The 19,713-nt window shown below is 40.4% G+C and overlaps 1 protein-coding gene and 1 non-coding gene across 3 annotated transcripts in view; both read left to right on the forward strand.

Moving 5' to 3' along the window:
- Positions 1-19,713, forward strand: part of DOK5 (docking protein 5) — a 177,379-nt gene that overhangs the window by 32,672 nt on the left and 124,994 nt on the right. The gene's annotated exons all lie outside the window — the stretch shown is intronic.
- Positions 12,814-12,920, forward strand: LOC129022213 (U6 spliceosomal RNA). Its single transcript, XR_008496296.1, has one exon. It is a non-coding gene; the product is annotated as a U6 spliceosomal RNA (small nuclear RNA).

Below are 19,713 nucleotides of genomic sequence, written 5' to 3' on the forward strand. Positions count from 1 at the left end.
ATCGCATTGGAGAGTTATTTGGGGCCACTTCTGGTAGGAGTTTAAAGAGTTCATGGTGAGGAGAGTGGATGCATTCTAAGTGTATTGAGAACCAGTGGAGGGTTTAAGAAGGGAAGTGATATGATTAAGCTATCACTGACTGCTATGCAGAGAGTAGAATGTTAACAGCAAGCATGTAAGCACAAAGCCATGAGAGATACATCCAGTCCAGCTTTAGAAGCTCAAAGACGGCTTGGAGGAAGTGTGTCCTAAAGAGGACTTACCCACGCCAAAGTTGGGTTTAGATGGGGTTTTCAGAGTCAGGGGGTGTTTTAGACCCATAGACTTCAAACTTTTCTGATTATACAATGCATTCAATTAAAAGTAGAACTCCCAGTATTTGTATAGGTGTTTATTTCCTATACATGTTCACTGCTATCCAACTATGTATTGCAGTGTTATTATTTTACAACTTTTCTTATTTATCCCACCTCCCCACCACACATAAATAAAAGTTTCATTATTTTTTTCTTTTATCCCCCTGCATTTTACTTTGGAAATGACTGTTCCAGGCAGACAGAATTGCACAGGCAAAGGGTTGGGGATATAATGATGCTTGTCACACATACGAGATGGCAGGAGCTTGTATCTGGAGGGCGGAAATAAGGAAGTGGGTAAGGTGATGGTGAGGGAGTGTTCAGAGCTGCTTCTGGAGAACTGTGCAGGGGCTACCTCATGAAGAGCTTGCAGGCTTTGGGAATGTTTTAATTTTTTAATTTTTATATTTATTTATTTATTTATTTTGACACAGAGTTTCGCTTTTTGTTGCCCAGGCTGGAGTGCAATGGCGCAATCTCGGCTCACCGCAAACTCTGCCTGCTGGGTTCAAGCGATTCTCCTGTTTCAGCCTCCCGAGTAGCTGGGATTACAAGCATGTGCCATCACACCTGGCTAATTTTGTATTTTTAGTAGAGATGGGGTTTCTCCATGTTGGTCAGGCTGGTCTCGAACTCCTGACCTCAGGTGATCCGCACCCCTTGGCGTCCCAGAGTGTTGGGATTACAGGTGTGAGCCACTGTGCCTAGCTATTTATTTATTTTTTTAGACAGAGTCTCGCTGTCTCACCCAGGCTTAAGTGCAGTGACACGATCTCGGCTCACTGCAACCTCCGTCTCCCCGGTTCATGCAATTCTCCTGTTTCAGCCTCCCAAGTAGCTGGGATTACAGGCACGCACTTCCCTGCCCAGCTAATTTTTGTATTTTGGTAGAGACAGGGTTTCGCCATGTTGGCCAGGCTGGTCTTGAACTCCTGACCTCAAGTGATCCACTTGCCTTGGCCTCCCAAAGTGCTGGGATTACAGGTGTGAGCCACCGCACCCGGCTTAATTTTTTATTTTAATTTTAATTTTTATGTTTTGAGCCAGAGTCTTGCGCTGTCACCCAGCAAGGGCATAGTAGTGCAGTCATGGCTCACTGTAGCCTTATACTGCTGGGCTCCAGCGATTTTCCCATCTCAGCCTCCCCAGTAGATGGGACTACGGTCATGTACCACTGTACCTGGCTCATTTTACGATTTTTTTTTGTAGAGACAGGGGTCTTGCTTTTTTGGCCCAGTTTGGTCTTGAACACCTTGCGTCAAGCAATCCTCTCACCTCCGCCTCCCAAAATGCTGAGATTATAGACCTGAGCCACTGTGCCACTGAGCCAGTTGGGAAAGAGTTTAATATATTTTCATATATGATGGGAGGCCATTGCTGGGTTTTAAGCAAGAGATGGTGTCTAGTATTTTGGTAAGTATTTTGCAGTCATTTTCTCATCTTATTTATCTTTAACATCTGCAAAGCAGGAACAAATGACAGGGTTTCAAGCAAGATGGTGACAAGAGCATTTATTATTGAGTTGAATTTTCTCCTTTCTCTCCTCTCCACTTCTCTAATTAAATTCTGTAAGTTAAAACTCATGCTGGTAAAGACCAAGCTTTAATCACAGAGAGAAATTTCATTCTGGGACAGACTGCTTGCCGGCTCACACTGACCCCTGCCTCCACCTGTCCCGAAAACTAACGCTGCCTGGGGGCCAGTCGACTAAAAACCACCCAGTTACACTGCGATCTGGAAATGTCCGTCGGAGGCTTTCAGACGGCAGTACATGTGCTTTTAAAAATACGGGGGTAGGGGGATGGGGGAGGGAGAGCATTAGGAAAAATAGCTCATGCAGGGCTTAATACCTAGGTGATGGGTTGATAGGTGTAGCAAACCACCATGGCACACGCTTACCTATATAACGAAACTGCACATCCTGCACGTGTACCCCAGTACTAAAAATAAGAATTAAAAAAATACCGACTTACATTTTTTTGTTTGCATTCTTTATTCATATGGGAAATCTGCTGCTATAATAAACAAAGCTATTCATTTTTCTTACTGTAGGTTCTCCTTTCTCCCTTCCTTGCTTAAGCAAACTCACCATAGAAGGGGCTGTTTATCCACAAATCCTCAGTAATTAAGAGTCACACTTTACACTTAATTTTAAAATATATGTACACTAAATAACATAACATTTTAAAAAGAACTGATTTTAATCTTTGTACTTGTACAGTTTTTACCTTCTTATTAGATTTAAAGAGAGAAGAAAACCATTTTATGTTAAATTTTTGGTCACTGTTAAGAGAGGTGTTTTATTGCCAATCACTTTAAACCACAGCCAGGGATGTATACTCAGAAAATTACTTTACATAGTAATGACTAACTGGAAAAACTGATAATATTATTGAAACATTGAGAGAAATGTTGTGGGGGTTTTTAAAATAAATTCCACATAGGATCCCATGGCCTAGTTTTGGAAAGAACAACCCTCCTTCCTGCTCTGCTGGAATCCAGTTGGCCCAACCCCCTCTGCCTTGCTTGAGTTCACTTACATTGCCCTGGGTTGTGTTGGCTTGGAAGGCTGCCTGGCCTTGTGTGCTTGCTGGGCTGAAATTACTCTCCCTGCTCGGCTATTGGGAGCACAGCCCATCTACAAATTTGTCCACTTGATTTCACTCCTGGGCCTCTGGAGTTGAAAGAGTAGCCCATTAAAATGGGAATGAGCCAGAGGGCTCTGCAGGGCTGGTTTGATCAACACTATCCGTGGTGCTCAGCAGGACAACACAGAGTAGCATTTGCGTCTGAGGACAGTCAAACCCACATCACCAGGCTTCAACAACAACTGCAGTAATAGCTACCATTTATTATTTTCTACGGGCTCAATGCTGAGCTAAACACTTTCATGTGCTTTTTCATTAAGCTTTACCTTGACTTCATGAGTTAGGTAGCATCACTTTGGGGAATAAGGGTGCTTTAAGTCACACACTTCCACTTCCAGGGTATCAATGCTGCATTGACCACTTCCTAGCTTTGTGACTTCGGGCAAGTGGACTAACTCCTGGATGCTCACATTTACCCGTCTTTAAAATGGGGATATACTACATAGAGCTGTTGTATCAAGCAGGATACCATAGTGCCTGATACGTAGTAGGTGCTCAATAAAAGTTATTGACACTGCTTTGCTAATAGGTACTTAGGTTTAGGGAGGTGAAGTCACCTGTTTAACTTGCTCATGCTCATACAACGGATATTTTCTCTGGCCTTACCAAAAGATGAACCAAAGAAAGTAAAGTAGAAAAGGTGGTAGATAGCTGATAATTTTTTAAAAAATGTGTTTCCAGTATGCTAGTATGTTATACATAGTTTCTTGGAGAATTTAAAAGCCATTGGCTTAATCTTCATTCACTGTCAACTAACACTAGGTAAAGATTCATAGCTGGAATTTGTATTAGTGATGGTGCAAATGGCAGAAAATTCGATCCAAACTAAGCAAAGAGGAAGGTATTGGCTTATCAGATTCAAAGGCCCAGGGATGCACCTGGCTTGAGGAATGGCTCATTGCTGGAGTCAGTGACATTGATGGGACCTGATTCTCTCTTGGCTTTGCTTTCCTTCATTCTCATACAGTCTCTTCTTGGGGTTGCAAGATGACTGCAGCAGTTTTAAAACTCATATCCTTTCAGATTCTTTCCCAATGAGGGAGAGAATGTACTTCTTTTTCCTAACGTTTGAAGAAGCATTTTTAAGCCTGGCCTTCATTGACCAAAATTAGGTCCCATGTCCACCATTGAACGAATCATGTGGCTTAGATGATGGGGTAGGAGGATTGGGTCAGGCCATTCAGTTTGCTCTCTGTTGAACCTGTGGCTGTGTCTACCTTATACACATGAACGGAGCAGAGGTGGCTTCACCAAGGAAATGTGGACTGCTGTTTACCTGTGTGAAAGAACAGATGCCCCATGACACAAGCAGTGGAAATCCACTAGACTACTGAATACGTAATGAGTAGACTCACATATGAATGTTGAGACATCTGCTTCCTTTCTTTTCATATTTCCTGAAAGTTTTCTTTCTGCAAAATATACCTATTCAGAGAATAAAGAAAAAATGAAGACTTATCCTTCTCAAGGGAAAAGAGCCATCTATAATGCAGTCTTTTAGATTTTCTGCTGGTCCCATAAATATTGCAATACATTGTTTATACTCAGACCATCATGTCATTTATGATGATTAGCAGGAACTCAAAAGGCATTGACTGACCTGGACAGTTACAATTTGTTGAAAATATGCATTGTGATTTTTTTCTCATATTGGGGGTCAACTTAAGAAGTTGACTTTGTCATTTATACACAGTTTATTTATCCATGGTAACAGCAGCCTACAGTGGGCTTAATTATAGACCCACTAATTGTTTGCCTTTGGGACAGCGAGGGTGATAAAACATGGGTTTTGATAAGAAAGTTTGGCATTTTTAGTAGTATTCTTTTATGTTAAAATGTTGTACTTTGCTTTACTCTTGCGAAAACACTTTTTGTTAAAAAAAGAAATTTGCTATGAAGGATAAACTCCATTTCAATGGTGTATATCAGTCTTTGGCCTCAGTCACTACATAGTTGCTGTAATGTGGTTCTGGGGAAGGCCATCACCAGAGCACGTGGCAGCTGGGAGTGGAAGAAGGGTGCAAAGGAGTAAAGGAAGGAGAGAGGAGCAAGGGCAAACATTTGTGGGGGCCTAAGCATGTTTCAGAAATGTTGCATCAACTCTTATTTCCTCATAACAAACTCATGATGTAGGTTTGTTTTGTAGACACTGCTGGGCATCTCACTGATGGCTTTTTCCTCCTTATACACCAGCAGATCCTCGGGTTGTTTGGGGTCATGCGATACCCAGCTAAAATAACTACATTTCCCAGCTCCTCAGCTCATGCTCAGTCACCTGATAGGACTTCTGGTGAAGCCCTTTAATAAGGGGCAGAATATGTTGGCAACTTGTCTTTTGCCTCTTCCTAGAGTATACCCAGGGATGCTCCTGGAGATTAAGCAGTCATCTTGGGACTATGGGCTAATAAGACATAGTAATTAGTTTTCTGTTACATTCCGCTGAATGCAGTTCCTAATTAGAAAAATATTGTTCATAGTAGTTAATTGAGCTTTTTAGTGAGAATTAAGCAGTCACTTTTTATATCCAACCTGGGACCCAGCTTCACCAGTTTTTCCAATTTTTAAAAACAAAATTGGAAATCAGCTTTTATGTAAAATTTTGTCTTAAAATATTGGTTTGTTTTGTTTGCTTGTTTGCTTTAAATACTCTGAGTGAAAAAAAAAACCCAACATCCATTTGTAGGCCAACATTTTGCCACCACTGGTCATTTATTGCTTTCATTTATTCACTTAACAAACCATGGAGAGGTTGAAAGTAATTCAGAAGTGCGTCACTAAAGGACTAGAGAATAAGACTGTCAAAGGAAGATTTTTAAAACGTGAGATTATTAAAGTTGAAGAAGAGTGGGCTGTGCATTGGCTAATTAATAGTTTCCAAATATATGAAGGGATTTTACACAGCTGATGTTGGCTATCCTTTATCTTCTGCAGAATAGGGTAAAAAAGAAAACACAATTATTTTTCAGGAGAAGAATTTTGAATAAATATGAGAACAGTTTTCTAGATGCTGAGAATTATTACATTTTAGCAGAGGAAGGGGCTGTGGACCTTTATTTTGTAAAGTTTTTTTGAATTAGGACAGATTATCAGAGAGAAATTTGTGTGGTTTTGGTGACCTTGGAATGACCTCCCATCTGGAATTTTGAGATTCAGATTACTTATTCTGAAGGGATTCAGTAGCTGCACCCTACTTTTTGTACTCATTGTGCACTGCAGGATGCAATTCAAGGGAATAGCTGGGAAGTCCGAAGTGGTTTTGGATTCTGATTTCTTGAGAGAGTCGTTGGTACCTCCTAAGCCATCACTGCTCCAGTTAAGGGACACGTGGCTCTGAATACAGGGCTCCTTTTGGAGTCCCCCCTGGGATGTCACATCTTCTGGTTTGACAGATGGCAACTTGACATTTTCCTCCTCTTGCATTATTCTGAATAATTCTGCAAAGCCCTCATCCTCCCAGCACTGTACTAAGCGTGAGAATTTGCCTTTTCCACTTGTCAGAATATGTCAAGAGTTTGTAGGAGTCCAAGGTCATGCTTCAGTTTTCAGACAGAATAGGAATTCCAAGAATTCCAGGAATGTCAGGAGATCTCTTTTCTTGCTAACTTTGGTTCAGGTGTGCTTTAAAAATTCAACATTTAATGGGCTGTTAAATATTCCTTCCTCTTGCTGAGGAACTTCAAGTTATTTTAATATATATTGAGGGTTGCCTAGTAACTACAGCTTTACTAGCTTACTGAGAGAAGTTTTACTCTTTTTTTTTTTCTTTTGGCTACAGAAAGGCAATCAGGGGAGAGCAATTGGAGATGGCTTCATGGAGAAAAGGAGGAGGAATATGGTGTCTCTTTGGGACTTGAGGTCATGTAAAACTGATGTTAGAAGAAACACGTAGGTCCCTGTCTGAGGCAGTTAGAAGCAAGTTCAAGGAAACCATCTTCCACTTAATCTTTGCTTATGCTGAGTAGTTTGAGTGAATGATGTCACAGGGAGTTGAATTACCGAAATGCTCACCTGCCTTCACCCTTTCTCCCTCCCTTCCTCCTTCCATCCTTCTTTCCATCCCTCCCTTCTTCTCTTCTTTCCTTCATTTCTTTCTTTTTCTTTTTTTAAAGAAAATAAATAATCTTACTGTTCTAAGGACCTAACTTCAGGCTCTGAGATATGTATTAGTTATAACTGTTTTTTTTTTTTTTTTTTTAAGGTAGAGTTTCACTCTTGTTGCCCAGGCTGGAATGCAATGGTACGATCTCGACTCACTGCAATCTCCGTCTCCCGGGTTCAAGCGATTCTCGTGCCTTAGCCTCCCAAGTAGCTGGGATTACAGGCGCCTGCCACCACATCCAGCTAAATTTTCATATTTTTAGTAGATACGGGGGTTTCACTATGTTGGCCAGGCTGGTCTTGAACTCCTGACCTCAGGCCATCCAACCCGCCTCGACCTCCCAAAGTGCTGGTTTACAGGCATGAGCCACCGTGCCCAGCCATTTATGACTGATTTTATAACTGAATTATTTCTCTTCTTGATTCTGCTTCTTATAACCTAGTGGGAAACAATCACTGAACAAGATGAAAATCTAATTGGAACCACCATCTATTTTCCTGAGTCAGTCCAGGTTTGTAACTAACTTGTAGATTATCTCAATGTTGAACCTTGCTGAGTTTTGTGAGGACATGGAGATTTTATAAGCCAAGGACGTAGAGATCTCTGGGAGGACATTTTCTTGTCTACCACAGTACATCTTGTTGCTATTCATTACTAAATCCTTACTTTGAGATCTTAAAACCGGGAACATCCTACCGATGTCAGTTCAAATGCAAATTTGTTTGAGCTTGTATTCTCTCTTGATTAATCCATTTCAGAGAGTTAATTTGTTTACCAAGAAGAAAATCATTTCTTGTATTGGTTACCAATGAAAAGTGGCATAGTCCAACTAAAGAGAGCATGCAAAGATGGGTTTTGTACCTCCTGAGGAGATGCTAGCTACCCAGAAACGTAGACTAATAATACGTAAGATTGCTGGCCATCAGCCAGTTTTGCCAGGCGATGGCATGAATGTTCAACGTATGCTTTTATGCAATTCTTTGATGTTGCAGTAATTGGGGAATGCATTAGCTGACAACAGTCCCTGATTCGATCCATCTCTTTCTGGCTCTAGTTACTTCTGACTCATAAAGTGGACAGGGAAAGCAAAAAGAGAAGTGTGTATAATAGTAAAATGTTCACTTGCAGTGTGTCATGTACCCTTAGGCTAAAGATAGACAAGCATCTCAGAATCTGGCTCCCATATTCTCATTTCCCCGTATATAATTCCTTAAGTGGGCAGAAGTGTATCTGGTTATATAATCCTGTTACAGTGGGAAGAGAAACTATATTTAAATATGCATAGGGAGAAATCATTGTCAGCTACAGATACATATTTAATTACAGTAAGAAAAAATCTATGAATTTGAAAATGATGTGGGGATTGTTTTATTCAAATTGGGGTTCTAATTCAGTCTAAAAAAAACTGAGCAGTGTTGTTGAAATGATTGCCTCTTAGCAGATAGTATGTGTATATGTATTCTGTAGCTCTGCCTGACTTAAAGAGGCTTTTACAACAGATGGAAAGGCATAGTGAGAGAAGAAAATAATTTAAATTTAACCGTTTGTAAATACTCTGGCTTTAAGGACATTTTGCCTTCTTTGGGTTGTGGGTAGAGTATGCTATCATATCTGAACTGTGCATTCCCCTTACAACATCCTGTGCTAAGTGCTCATGCTCCCCAAAATTCAGGTCCCTCCAAATGATGGTGATGGGAATCCAGCTCCAACCGTTTGACCCCAGATGTGTGCTTTACACTGACCCAAGATATAGCCTAGCAATATATGATGTAAAAATTAACATTAACTCATTGACTCAATTACTAAATAGGTACTAAAAGTCAAGCTTTTTGCTAGACATGAGAATATAGAAGTTGAATTTAGCTCTTGCCCTCAAAGAATTTGCAGTCTAGGGGGTAGACCTACTCCTAAACTAGCAATTAAGTCTTTAATATCTATGCATTTATTCTGCAACACTGAATTTAAAACAGGTTTTTCTCAGAAGCAATTCTGTTTCTACAAACTGTCTTCTGGGCTCAGAGTCCCTCACGTTACTGAGTTCCTTGAAAGCCATGCTTATTGCTTTTAAATGCAACATATCTCGGATTGATGTTTTTGTTCTATAGTAATCCTTTCATTCCCTTTTTTATTTGAGAGTTTGAAAATAATGTTGTATGCAAAATCCCTAAGGAATTAGCAGAGCTGATTTGATTCAAATATAACTTCCCACCCTGTGTGCAGTGTCACGCTCCTGAGTTTCATATACACGAGTTCTAACCCCTTCTTGTCTCTTGCCAAGATTTATCGGCAATTGGTTAACCTATTTGGGTTAGCTTAGCTTCATTTTCTTCATCTGAATAATCGGCATAGGTATGGATTCTCACAAGAATCAGATGCTATTTTACAGAAGTTTTATAACAAGCTTAAGTTTTGAAATAAAACTAAAGCATCATGATGTAGGCAACATGAGATAAAATTGTAGCCTAACCACTGTGTATGCTGGAGTCATGCAATTTGAATTATGTAGTCTTTGAGGTTTCATATGTTTAGTTTAAAGGCTGACTTTGCCATTTGTAAGCTGTGTGGCTTTGGGTGATTTATTTAATGTTTCTCTGTTGGTTTCCTTATTAGTAAAATAAAATAATAATGTTTTCTTTTATAGGCTTCATAATAATGATGAAGGTGCTGGTGGAGATGATAAAGTGACGATGATAGTGTTGGTGGTGATGATAGTGTCTCTGAAGTGACTTGAATATTTATGCGCCCCCCACTCCAAATTTAAATGTGGAATCCTAACCCCCCAGGATTTGGTATTAGGAGATGGGGCCTTTGGGAGGTGATGAAGTCATGAATCAAAAATAGGAGTAGTGCTTTTACAAAACAGACCCCCAGGTAGTCATTTTTCTTTTCATCATGTGAGAACACAGCTAAAAGATTGCTGTCTGTGGACCATGAAATGGGCCCTCACCAGACGCTGAACTTGCCAGTGCCTTGATCTTGGACTTCTCAGCCTCCAGACATGAGCAATACATTTCTGTTGTTTATAAGCCATTCAGTTTATGATGTTTTGTTATAGAGGCCCAAATGGACTCAGCCTTACAGTTATTAAGCCCTTTCTTCTTGCCAGTACTGTGCTGAGTACTCTACATGCATCACCTCATAGCATTCTCAGTTGCCCCCTCTGGTAGCTACTATCATAATCCCTATTTTCTTTTTTTATTTTTTATTATACTTTAAGTTTTAGGGTACATGTGCACAACGTGCAGGTTTGTTACATATATATACATGTGCCATGTTGGTGTGCTGCACCCATTAGCTCGTCATTTAACATTAGGTATATCTCCTAATGTTATCCTTCCCCCTTCCCCCCACCCCACAACAGGCCCCAGTGTGTGATGTTCCCCTTCCTGTGTCCATGTGTTCTCATTGTTCAATTCCCATCTATGAGTGAGAACATGCGGTATTTGGTTTTTTGTCCTTGCGATAGTTTGCTGAGAATGATGGTTTCCAGCTTCATCCATGTCCCTACAAAGGACATGAACTCATCCTTTTTTATGGCTGCATAGTATTCCATGGTGTATATGTGCCACATTTTCTTAATCCAGTCTATCATTGTTGGACATTTGGGTTGGTTCCAAGTCTTTGCTATTGTGAATAGTGCCTCAATAAACATACACGTGCATGTGTCTTTATAGCAGCATGATTTATAATCCTTTGGGTATATACCTAGTAATGGGATGGCTGAGTCAAATGGTATTTCTAGTTCTAGATCCCTGAGGAATCACCACACTGACTTCCACAATGGCTGAACTAGTTTACAGTCCCATCAACAAACTACCATCAGAGTGAAGAGGCAACCTACAAAATGGGAGAAAATTTTTGCAATCTGCTCATGTGACAAAGGGCTAGTATCCAAAATCTACAATGAACTCAAACAAATTTACAAGAAAAAAACAAACAACCCCATCAACAAGTGGGTGAAGTATATGAACAGACACTTCTCAAAAGAAGGCATTTATGCAGCCAAATGACACATGAAAAAATGCTCATCATCACTGGCCATCAGAGAAATGCAAATCAATGCCACAATGAGATACCATCTCACACCAGTTAGAATGGCAATCATTAAAAAGTCAGGAAACAACAGGTGCTGGAGAGGATGTGGAGAAATAGGAACACTTTTACATAATCCCTATTTTCAATGAGAAGTTGAAGTTTGTGGAGTTGCTTAACATGTCCAGGATCACCTAATGCTCCAACATAAGTTTGATTAACTTTAATATTTTTAATATATACTGTGTCTCAGTTAATGTTTTATTGTGCTCTGGTAGTTTAAACTGCATTATCTTGTATCAAGAATTCAGGTGTAATAAAGATTAACAGGGACATGATGTATGTTTAATATTTAGCATCTGTTCCATAGTAAATGCTAAATAACTATTAGACATTTAATTGGTATTAGATCTATTTCTTTTTTAACTTATAAATTATAATAGTTATTGATTATATTATTGCCTTTAAAATTTAAAACCATTCTGAAATGATGAAATGGTTTATTCTCCTCTATAAGGATGCAAAAGTTACTATTGCCCATATCACTGAAGATGAGGGAATGCCAAGATTTTTACAATTTCTACAGAATAGCAAAAATAGTTTCATCATTTAGGTCAAAGTTTCAAGTTTGAGTAAGGCTTATATTCATTTTTTCTTCAAATAACTAGCTTGTATTTTTAAACAAATATCACTAAAGTCTACAATATCATTATCTTATAATTCAGTAAAGAAAGAGAAATAAGCTGTTTAAATATGATGCCATACAAATTCATTTGAAAGAGAATGATGCATTCAATAACTAGGTTTGTGAATTTGGCTCTATGCTATGACATACCCAATTTGTCTTATTTTATCCTTGAATTAACTACTTCTTTAAGCTCCAAGGAGATGTGTTGCATTAGAAATTGTAGATTATCTGTGGCAAATTTGACTCCAGGCTTTTAGTAACACCTCATTTCAAATTCTCAAAAGAGAATCCTGTTGTCTTAATGTTTTGGTCTTTGATATCCAAGTGTGTTTTAACCTCTATAGTGCACATACCTGCCCACCACTGCTCCTTGACCCGCAGCTTCACTGAACATTTGAACTCTTGTTGCAATGCTTATGTTATTGGGCCCCTCCATGTCCTTGCCACAGTTGATTGAACCAAAGGCATCTCAGTAGAACACTCCTAATCCTGCCCCCTAAACCCTCCTGTAAGTCCTTGTCATCTCAGTAAACGACATTTCCAATCTTCCACTTGCTTAGGCTATCAACCTTAAGTCACTCTTGAGTTCTCTCTTTTTCTTACATTTTATTAGCAAATTCTAAGCCTCTTATCAAATTCCATTAGCTCTGTGTTCAAAACACATCTGGATATAGTGATTGGTACCCCTGTTGTTTCCACTCTAGGTCAAGATTTCATATATAATCACCTGGACTATTGCAATCACCTTCTAACTTGCTTCCTTTTCTACCCCTGCCCATTTTTGATTGAGATGATTTTTGAGACTGTAAGATCATGCCACTCCTCTGCTCAAAATTCTGCAAGTCTTGGCCAGGCAAGGTGGCTCATACCTGTAATCCCAGCACTTTGGGAGGTGAAGGCAGGAGGATTTTTTGAGCTCAGGAGTTTAAGACCACTCTGGGCAACACAGCAAGACCTCGTCTCTACTAAAAATAATAATAAAAAATTAGCGTGCTCGCTTCGGCAGCACATATACTAAAATTAGAACGATACAGAGAAGGTTAGCATGGCCCCTGCGCAAGGATGACACGCAAATTCATGAAGCGTTCCATATTTTTTAGATCAGGAGGCATTATTGAGGCCAGGAGCTCTGCCCATGACCTGTATCCCATGTACTCCACCTTCCATTCCACACCCTGCCCCTGGGGCTGAGTCCTGTATCAGCCCTTTATCCTCACACACTTTTCTACAATGGCATTCAATAAAGTGCACGTGTTTCTGGTTAAAAAAAAAAAAAAAAAAAAAAAAAAAATTAGCTGGGTACAGTGGTGTGTACATATAGTCCTAGCTACTTGGAAAGACTGAAGCAGGAGGACTTGCTTGAGCCCAGGAGGTTGAGGCAGCAGTGAGCTATGATCATGCCACTGCACTCCAGTCTAAGCAACAAAGCAAAACCCTGTCTCAAAACAAACAAACAAAAAACAACAAAAAAACCTACATGTCTTATATTTGACGTATAATAAAATACAGAGTCCTTCATGGCCTCTGAAGTTTCCCATGATTGTGCATCTGCATCCTTCTGTGATGTGGTCTCCTATCACCCTTCCCTTTACTCTATAAGCTGACTTGCTTTTTCTTAATTATGGTGGACACACTTGCCCCAGGGCCTTTGCACTTACCCTCTCCTGAGAATGATCTTTCCCTGCTTGTGGCTTGGCTTGCTCCCTTACATCACCTGGCCTTCTGGTTGAATGGTGCCTGCTTGAGGGACCTTCTGTGAGCAACCTTCGAAGCAGTACCTCTCTCCCTCATGGCCCTTACCATCTGTTATCTGGTATCATGTCACTTTTCACCAGAAGTGGTATCCTTTTTTTAATGACATGACTTCTGACATCACATTTGCTGTTCTCTTTTTCCATACCAATTCTCCAATAATAATTAGTGCTCAGCAAGTTAATTCAATGCTGGTACTAACTCCTGGACCTTGTACAGATCCCGCTCATTAAAGGCTCAATCCCACAAGACAGTCCCTACTTCAGACGCCAACCACAAGGGGGTCCCAGCCCACCCACACCTGTTTAGCTGACTAGAAATTTCTAGCTTCCTATTCTCAGGTTTAATAATTCACTAGAACAACTCACAGAACTCAAGAAAACACTTTACTTACATTTACTGGATTATTATAAAGGATTCAACTCAGGAACAGACATAAAAGAAATGTATATGGTATGGGGTGTGATGTGAGGAGCTTCTGTGTCCTCTTGGGGGATGCCATCCTCCCAGGATCTCAGTGTGTTCACCAGTCTGGAAGCTCCCCAGATCTTGTCATCTAGGTGCTTTTATGAAGATTTCATTACTTAGGCATGATTAATTGAATCACTGGACATGGGTGATTAGCTCTATCTTTAGCCCCTCTCCAGCTGGGGTTGGGACTGAAAGTTCCAACTCTCCAATCACAACCTTGGTTCTTCTGCTCAGTTGAGAGTCACCTCATTAGCATAAACTCAAGACTGGTTGACAGGGGCTAGTTTTGAATCACAAGAGACACTCCTAAAATTCCAGTCACTTTTGTCACTCAGGACATTCCAGGGTTTTGGGAGTCTCTGTGCTGGAACCAGGGACAAAGATGAAATACATGTTTCTTGTTGCATCACACCAGCCAAACTGCTTCATATTGTTCTTGGGTGTTGTCTGTCCCCATTTGCAAGAACTTAGCTCTACAGAAACAAGTCACTTTTGCCAGTTTTATTACTGGTCTCATTCAGCACCCAAAGCAGTGCCTAATACACCGTAGACCAGGGGTGTCCGATCTTTTGGCTTGGCTTCCTTGGGCCACATTGGAAGAAGAATACTCTTGGGCCACACATAAAATACACTAACACTAACGATAGCTGATGAGCTTAAAAAAAAAAAGCACATAAAGATCTCATAATGTTTTAAGAAAGTTCACGAATTTGTGTTGGGCAGCATTCGAAGCCATCCTGGGCTGCATGTAGCCCGTGGGTCGCATGTAGCCCATGGGTCACAGGTTAGACAAGCTTGCCATAGACACTCAATCAGTACTTACTGAATGAATTACTTATGTGAATTAAATTGGACATTAATTAATGCAATACTTCACGGAGGAAGACTATAGGTAGAGGCAGACATGAGTGAAAACACGGTCCATGACGGTCAGAGACAGAGAAGGAGAGAAAACAAAGTTGTTTTCTTTTTCTTTTTCTTTTTTTTTGAGACAGAGCCTCACTCTGTTGTCCAGGCTGGAGTGCAGTGGTGTGATCTCAGCTCACTGCAACCTCTGCCTCCCGGGTTCAAGCAACTCTTCTGCCTCAGCCTCGTAAGTAGCTGGGATTACAGGCGTCCACTACCACACCTGGCTTATTTTTGTGTTTTTAGTAGAGATGGGGTTTCACCATGTTGGCCAGGCTGGTCTTGAAATCCTGACCTCAAGTGATCCACTTACCTCGGCCTCCCATAGTGCTGGGATTACAGGTGTGAGCCACCGCGCCTGGCCCAAAGTTGTTTTCTGAAGAGCTTTCTGGTTGGATTTTTACTTTTTCATGATACTTTGTTTTATTTCTTTTTCTTGGAAAATTCTCTGAGCTTTGCCTCTGTCCTGAAAATAAATTCTCCTTTTCTTAAGTAAGGTTGAATGGGTTTTCCATTTGTTGTAAGCCAAAATACCTTGGCAAATGTAATCCTTCTAAGCCTATTAGAGTAAAAAAAGTATGTCTGGTACATAATAGGTGCTCAAAAATATTTGCTGAATGAATGAATGACTACTACAAAGAGAAAGGCTTGTATTTCCTATTGGCTTCAGGGAGAAAGCTCTAACACATTTGATTCCTGGCCGTTGTAGTGCCAAAGTCAGAAACGCAGTAAGCATTCTGAAAGGAACCATCAAACTTGGCCTCTTTGAGGGCACTTAACTTCAAAGCTCCAATAGAAATGTTACAACTATTAATTAAATAACTTTATTTTTTGGGCTGGGCATGGTGGCTCAAGCCTGTAATCCCAGCACTTTGGGAGGCCAAGGTGGGTAGATTGCCTGAGGTCAGGAGTTCGAGACCAGCCTGACCAACACGGTGAAACCCCGTCTCTACTAAAAATGCAAAAATTAGCTGGGCATGGTGGCCCATGCCTGTAATCCCAGCTACTCGGGTGGCTGAGGCAGGAGAATTGCTTCAACCTGGGAGGCAGAGGTTGCAGTGAGCCAAGATCATGTCACTGCACTCAAGCCTGTGTGACAGTGAGACTCTGTCTCAAAAAATTCAATCAATCAAATCAAATAAATAAATAACAGCCTTTTTTTGTTGTTGCTTTGAGATGGAGTTTTGTTCTTGTCGCCCAGGCTGGTCTGCAATGGCGCAATCTCAGCTCACTGCAACGGCGCAATCTCAGCTCACTGCAACCTCCTCCTCCTGGGTTCAAGCAATTCTCCTGCCTCAGCCTCCCAAGTAGCTGGGATTACAGGTGTGCACCACCACATTCATCTAATTTTGTATTTTTAGTAGAGATGGGGTTTCACCATGTTGGTCAGGCTGGTCTCAAACTTCTGACCTCAGGCAATCCACCTGCCTTGGCCTCCCGAAGTGCTGGGATTATAGACATGAGCCACCGCACCCAGCCAAAGAATGTATTTAAGGTCAGCATCAGGGACTGAATTTTTTCTGGCTGCAGAATTGAAAACTGTGGATGCTATTCTGTGAATCTCCTTCATAGCAGGCTTGAAAAGTTGTGCTGGGACTAAACGTTTGTTAAATGGGGGTTAGCAATGGTTCACCCTGTTCACCTCTCACCCTACTCTATGCATCTCCCAGTTCTAGCCCAACCTTTATGCCCTCCCACTGTGAGATGATGGAAGGCTGAGGGGAGAAAAGTAGTGTGGTAGAGGAGGGGAGAAAGATTGTGCTAGGGAAGTCTGGGATTGGAGAAACAGAAGGGTGTTAATGTGAAAGAAGGATGAAGTGAGGGGCAGCTTAGCTTCAGGTAAAGATCCAACTTGGGATGTTTCTCACTTTGCCCCTTTGTTCTCAGAATCAGCGTGGTTCACTTGACAACATAAACAGATATATGCTGATAAATGGCCCATTAGAATGCAATGAACATGAGCAGGACTTACCCTTTGAAACTGAACAGTTCATGGAAACTCCTAACTCTACTCTTCTGACCACAGGCTCCTCTCGAATTATCTGATTTTAGGAAAATCTATTAGCTGTGACTAACACTGAAACAGCCTATTGTATGCCTCAGGACCTGCCTTCTCTCCTGGAACCATACTGTGGGGTAGCTATGAAGATGTTGGTTGTATTTCCTTCATTATTCAGTAGGAAAAACTGAGACCAAGAGGAGTTAGAGAATGTGTTTGCCCAAAGTCACACAGTAGAAGGACAGCTGGCTTTCAAACTCAGCTTTCTCTACTAAAGCCAACTTAGAACATACAGCATTTCTTGAAGTTTTAATATTCTTCCTCTCCTAATTTGTTTTTTCTTTCTTGATAACTAATTTTCACTAAGACAGTTTGCATGCTCTTGAGCTTATAGCTGAAACTGATCTATACCAGTCCTTCTTTAATTAAAAATCAGGCCTTAAAAGGGAGATGGAAAAGGTTGAATTTTTGTCACTCTTTGCAGCTTTTATGTTATAGTGCTTGGTTGTGATTTGTTTTCAGCCAGAGGACAGCCCTTTGGAGAAGAACATTATTTGAGGGTGTTCCCAAGCGGGTGATGGTCACTGTCCAGTGGGAGAGCAGGCGGAAGTTCTTATCGTGCTCACATGTTAAATAATCCAAGTGGCATTGCTCTGAGCACTTGTGTTATTTATAGTGGGTCTAATTATGAGTGTCCTTGCCCTGAAAGGAAGTTGTTTTCCCCAAGGGTGGGTGACAGACTAACAAACTATTGAGCTCTAGCAGGAGAACGTGGAATCCTGTTCTCCTAGTTGGTTGAAAATCATTAAATTACCCACCTAATTAACTAGTGGGTACAGAGGAATATTACAATATTACAGGGACAAATGGGAATATACCAAGTGGGTCAAGATGAATTCCTTTTTGGACTTGAACATTAAAATTCTTATTTTATTTTCAAATATGCATCCTTTGAATGTATTTATGCAGGGAATATGCACTGTCAGAGAAAACATCCATTGAAGTACCCTAAAGAGCAAGTAACATATGGTGCTTTTGTTAGTTTTTATTACTGCACTTTATTTCTGAATGGCTGATAATAATTGTGAGACACTTAAGGCTACAGGTAAGAAAGAATATGGAGAAATCTAGATGCAAATCTGGTCTTGAGATGTCAAAGCTTGTTACTCAACCTGTTGGAAGTTTCTTCCTCTATACAATGCAGACAAGAATAATACTAGCTGGGAGAGTTAAATAGGCTACATTGATGCAGAAGTCCAGATTTTAGGCTTTTACTAAATATTGATCATTATTCTCCATTTGAAAGTAAACCATGTTTTACTGCCTATTTTTACGATGTAAAATTTTTTGTGGTTTTGCAAAGGTAATTTAGGCAATCCTTTGATCTCCGCTGAAATGATAGAGGGATTTGTTAGAAGTTGTATTCAGGCCTTCTAATGCTTCCCATTTGCCGATTCAGTGTATTTGGATTTGCCTACAGATTCGGGGCCAAACATTAAGACACAAGTAGACTTTTTGTTTTAAATTTGTGCACTTGAGTGTGATATTTTTTCGTGCCAGCTTCCAGCGACAGGCTGCATAGTTTCTTTTCTGTGGCAACCACTTTCCCTCACTAAGTTTCAGTCTTTAAATCTGGCTGCCTCTCCCATTAAGTTTCACCCTTCTCTGATCTCTGGCCCAGAAGCCTGAGTGAAAGTAAAGCAAGATTTTTCTTTTTTTTTTTTTTTTAACTATTTCCTGCCTTCCTCTCTTTTAGGTTTGATGAGGTCAGATTTCAGAATTGCCAAGCTGTTTCTTCCTTCCTCTATTCATAATGTTGGATAAAGACAGGCTGTTTAAAGAGCACTTTCAGTCTGAGGGGTGTCTTTTCTCTGCATTGTGAAGGGTGAGGCCCCAAAGCTGGGACGACGACGGCATGGCGCCAGGATCCATGGAGTTTTAGCTAGTGAATATTCAGGAAAGAAATGTATTTGTGTCCTTTGATCCAGAGCTGGCTACCCAGGGTGCTGGCTGGCAAGTGAAAGGAAACATGGAAGCTGACAAGTCTGATGTTAAAGAACATTAGCAATCATGATTGTCTTCTTAGGACCCAAAGTGAACTTTCTTGCTGCAGACTCCTGGTTTGATTATGAACCAAGTGAGTACTTGGCAGAAACCAAGTATATGCGATTTTTAAAAACCCCCAAATTTAAGAACACAAAGAAGATGTCCAATTTCTAGAAGTTCCCTAGTGCCATGTAATTAAACTGTATGTTTTTTTCAGAAATACCTGGAACACCTCCATTTTCCAATAATAGATATCTCTTTATACACATGGCTGTGTCTGAACTCCCAGAGAAAAGAGTGGGGCTGTCTGTTTTCGAAAAGCAGTCTTTTTTTCCCTTTCTGAATACCAGTGAGAAAGAAAAGTGTAATTTCTTATTCAGAGGTGGAGATGCTTTAAGATCAATTGCTTAACTAGAAGCAGGTAATATCTATGAAACAATGAGGTTATAGTTATTATAGTCCATGTTACATATTAAGGTACAATTTTCCTGGTTTATTGTTGTTGTTGTTGAATTTTACTGGGAACTGGTTCAAAATAGTTGAGGTTTCTGTAGAGGTCTGATAAGGATACTGAGATAATTGTACTTTTAAAGGAAAGAACAATTCACGAAAGTTATTTCCTTAATATTTGTGTCTAAAATTAAAAGCTTGAGCAACTTGACTGAAAACAAGGATTTTGAATGATACATGGGGTCTGTTTTACCCATACAATTGCA

The sequence above is a fragment of the Pongo pygmaeus genome, chromosome 21 (assembly GCF_028885625.2).
Source record: "Pongo pygmaeus isolate AG05252 chromosome 21, NHGRI_mPonPyg2-v2.0_pri, whole genome shotgun sequence".
Classification (NCBI taxonomy): Eukaryota; Metazoa; Chordata; class Mammalia; order Primates; family Hominidae; genus Pongo; species Pongo pygmaeus.